Source organism: Helianthus annuus, chromosome 17 (genome assembly GCF_002127325.2).
Source record: "Helianthus annuus cultivar XRQ/B chromosome 17, HanXRQr2.0-SUNRISE, whole genome shotgun sequence".
Classification (NCBI taxonomy): Eukaryota; Viridiplantae; Streptophyta; class Magnoliopsida; order Asterales; family Asteraceae; genus Helianthus; species Helianthus annuus.
The window spans coordinates 11375072-11379977 of NC_035449.2; positions in this window are offsets into that span (position 1 = coordinate 11375072).

Below are 4906 nucleotides of genomic sequence, written 5' to 3' on the forward strand. Positions count from 1 at the left end.
TAAACATCTGTTGAGATTCAAAATTCTGGTTCCACATTCAAAATTCAAAATTCAAACCATATATTCTAATCCTATAAATAAGGGTTAATAATCTGGCTCCACATTCAAATCTCTCCCGCTCACATCTGTGATCGTATCTCTCCCTCTCAAATCCATCTTTCTCGTGATTATGTTTACATGTTATCGTTCGAGTATCATTTTTCAAACATCGTCGTTTCAATGAAGGTTCCCATCACACACCAGCCTTTCAATATCTCTGTCTACTCTCTCTCTAAAACTGTAGATATAGAGAAGAAGATGAAGACGACAGAGGCGTTGCATTTAACATCGATTTGAATAGTAGTTTAAAAATGGATATTTTTTTTATTTTTTTCTTTTTATCACAAACTGAAGTTTTGTATGTTAAATGTTCTTCAGGTAGATCTTGCTGGATTTCTTATTTGGTGTTGAAGTCTTCAGTTTGTTGGCCGAGCTTCCGAATGTGATGAAGGTTATAAAATGGAGCCACGATTTTATTGATGAAGAGGTAATGTCTTTTTGTGTTTAAAATAAATCATGATTCTATGAAATTTGATTGATATGTTTGTAGCTTTGATTTTGTCTTTGAACAAAGATGTGATTACGAGTAGATTGATTTGAATGTGGTATATATTGGATTAAATACTCAACTGGTGGAATGACAACAAGTCCAGCTTATGCTTCAAGCTGTCTTGATCTCTTTGGAGGCTGATAGATGGCTTTAGGAGGTATGAAAAGCAGAATTGATATATTTAGGGAAAATGAGGTTGAAAGAGGATAACTCAACAGTTGAGGATCTCATTCTACATGTTCGATAAATTCAATTGTATTCTCAAATAATGCTTCCTAGATTTTTGAAGACCGACAAATGTCTAAAGAAGCATCACTGTGGACATTTGTTGGTCTTTATCGGTCTTCAAAAATCTAGGAAGCATTGTTTGAGAATACCATTGAATTTATCGGAGCTGTCGAATGAGATCCTCCACTGTTGGGTTATCATCTTTCAATCCCATTTTCCCTAAAGATATTGATTCTGTTTTTCAACAAGGATGTAATGTAATGATTTCTCTCAATTGAATAGATGGACACTGTTGAGGACAAGGCTGTTAAAGACAGGCACTTATGTACCTAAGGCCTGATCAACCAAAGGAAAACCACTGTTCAGTAACAGCAGTGGTTCAGTGTGTACAGCGGATTCAACATCAGTATTTATGTATCAGTTTTTCTTATGTAACAGTGTTTAGTGTATCGGTGTTTAGATTTTGTTACAGCTTCGATGAAACACAAATGTTAGATTTATGAAAATGTAATTGCTACAGTTTGAATATTATTGTTATTATATTGTTATTATATTATTATCATATGTTGATCGTGGTCTGTTCAAGCACTGCTGTTAAACATGCTGTGTTGAACTGCATCATCTGTTAGTCCATAGCAGAGGTTCTCTTTGGCAGACCTTTGCTTGAACCGTCTCAGTGTTTATCAGTAGATGTTCATCATGAGGCGTGTGTAAACATATATTTGAAATCCTCTGTTGAACTTTATCACTGTTAAGTCACAGAAGATGTTAGCAATTTATACTGTGGAACGATCAGCAGATGTTATGGTCAAACTTTTGTTTATGGGCAAACATGTGTTTAAGATCAAAAAGGCTTTTCTTATCTCATTATTACATCATAAAGCCTAATATTAAAAGAGTTTAAAATTCAAAGGTGGCGCACATTTAGATTCCAAAGGTCTGCTGAGGGAAAACGTCTGCCCATATCAAACAACTTTTGTTTAAACATTTGCCCTCAAAATTTTATAATCAAACATCAGTTCTCAATAAACATCTGTTGAGTTTCAAAATTCTGGCTCCATATTTAAAATTCAAAATTCATATGGGCAGCAGAGGTTATTTGCTATAACAGTCTTTGTGTTTATTAAGCTCCTCATTTTGAGTGTTTGGGTATAGTATTCTTGAAATTGGTCTTTTTTTGAAAACAGATGTTTATGGGCAAACATGTCACACCCTGGCTTTTGCTGAAGCGTGGGTTTATTTGGTGTGACTTCTTAATACCATAGCATAATCACAACAATGTTATATGAAAATAAAACCATGATGTCCATCCATTCATTCAAGTTTAAAAAGTTAACACGACAACATTGTTCAAAAAGTCGACACTTAAAACAGATTACAACATGACATAATTTAAAAACATGTTCAACGACATAACGAAAGACATGAAATAAAAACACAGTTTAAGACTTGTGACCCGTCCAGGCAAAGGTCACACTTCCTAAACTCGGATGACATCATTATTCCTACGCAGCTTGACGTGATGCATACCGTGCCAGATCCACTAATTTCCTGAAATACATGCAGTTTGAAAAATCAACAAAAAGTTGAGCGAGTTCATGTAAAAGTGAGTATGAATAAACCTTTAAAGTATGTATAAAAGTCCCTGGTATGTAGCAATAAGGAAAAAGAGATCACCAATGGGTTGCAAAGCCACTGGTATGTGTGAGAAAGTGCAGGGAAACTCAAACCTAGCAAACTTGTTACCGGGCTTCGGCTGTAAGACACAGTCACCTCTATGGGCCTCCCCGGCCTCACGGGTGTGGGCTCGCTACACCCAAATAGATCTATCACTCTTGTGTCCCTCGGTCCTACAACGAGGATTAATGGCCAAAAGTGTTGTACCCACCCCTCACATGATCTAGTAGTATAAACCCTCCCTACGCTAACCATACCATGTAATAATGTTTGTAATAATTGCCGCATGTATTTCACCCCCGAAGTATAAAACTGAAAACAGTAAAGAGAAAAGGGGGACATGAACTCACAGAAGTGCGTACCCAGAAACGTCAAACTCCAACTCTATCCGCTGCGTGACGACCTACACGCACTAATTCCTATTAGACGGATGGCCGTGCCTTGGCTTAGGGTTTAACGTTCTTGGGAAATAGTTAGACAACTATTTCGTGTTCACACTTCTTAATTATTTTATATTCGTATTTCCTTCCCAAGGATGCGGGTAATAATACATGTATACTTATAATTCCGAAAATATATTTTTAAGTCTCACTTGAAAAATATATTTTAATCACTTTGTCTAAAATGTTTTAATTTCCAAAATATATATATTTTTCCCAAAAATATTATATTTTACTTCATAAATTTTTCCAAAATAATACTTATCAAAATATACTTATAAGAGTATTTCCCGAAATATATATAAGTTACGTTTTAAAGTTCGCGTTGTAACAATACTTGTGTAATTTAAATAATTATTTTGTGAGAGCGTTGGTATTATTTTGGAGTCGTAATTTCACAGTATATTATTTTTACCCTAAAAATAATATATCTAGAGCACAAAATAACAAACAATCACACAAGCGTTTTATTATAAAATATATATTCTAAATATATATATTTATCAAATTTTATTTATGAAAATCAACCTCCGGCACTTGGTATTTTTGTAATAAAAATCATGGCGAAGTGTATTTTGAAAACCAAGTTAAAAATATTTTCGTCAACGCTTGTTAGAAAAATATTTCTAAGTGTTATATTTCTAGAAAAATTTTGCCAGAGTTTGCTCTGTAAATGGAGGTGTACATGCTTTTAGCATATCATTTTCTTTTGTAAAATCAATCAAACAACTTAACAATCAACAACATATAATTTTTAATCACCAACTTGACAAGAATAAGTCTAAATCATAAATTCATAAACTTGAAAGTTTGTAAAGACAAGTAGTAAATTACCAACATACTTAGTAGATCTTGTTACCTTTAAAAACATGATTAGTTTCTTAAAAAAAAAAAAACTTTATTTTTAAGGAATATGCATTTTCACAACTTCTAGTCATGATTTCCAAAAATGTTTCTTTGTGAAATTTTCTTGTTACACAAGTGTTCATACACTTGTTTACTCACTAAAAATGTTTTTAGTTCATACACGATCCGGGTTTTAACAAGACTAGTATTTTTCACTTGGTTCTTTCGAAAAACCACTTGTAGATCTTTAGATCTACAAGTTTACATCTTCATTTTTAAAGAAAACTTATATTTATTCAAGTTCAAGGTTCATGGATGGATGGTTTCATCATCCTTCATAACTATAACATTTACATCTTACTAGTTCATGTTCTTAAACATGATCTAGCAAGTCTAGATGATGATCCATCTTACTTCTACTAACAAACAACATCCAATAATCATAACCACACAAGATCAACATGATTTAACCATTCATCTACTCTTTATCCACTCTTTATCCCTTTATGTTCAAGACTTGGATTATGTTTATTAGTGTTCTTAACATTTAATCATTCTATCATCTATTAACCACTAAAAACAAGAACAAGATGAAGTTTTAGAGCACTTACTACTAGCACAAGGCTAGGGGAGAACAAGGCGTAAAAGTGGTGGATAAAAGAAAACTAGGGTGGTCCTTGAGCTTCCGAGTGCACCAAACTAAGTTGTAGGACTCCTTGCACCTTTGTATGTATGTGGATGGCTTGGAAATGGCTTGAAGGTGGTTGTAGGGGTGGTGTGGTGGTGGCGGCCGTGAGCTAGGAAGAAGGGAGGAGGAGAGCTTTGTTGATGTTGGGTGTTTGTGATGAAAGGAGTGGTTAACCTTTAGGTTTATTTATAAATCAAGTTTCACTATAGTCCATCATGTAATATGTCTAATTAACCAACAACAACTACAATTAAATAATCAAAAGGATGTGGGGGTTGTCCCCACACCTTGTGACCGTCGAGTAGGGGGGGTTATAGGGTTGGGTGGTGATGATCTAGTTACACTTTAGTTAAGATCTAATGATATAGTTAGTGTATTAGTGTGTGTTATGTAATATAAGGTGTGTTAGGGTGTTCGGGACCCTAACTAGCTCAGAAA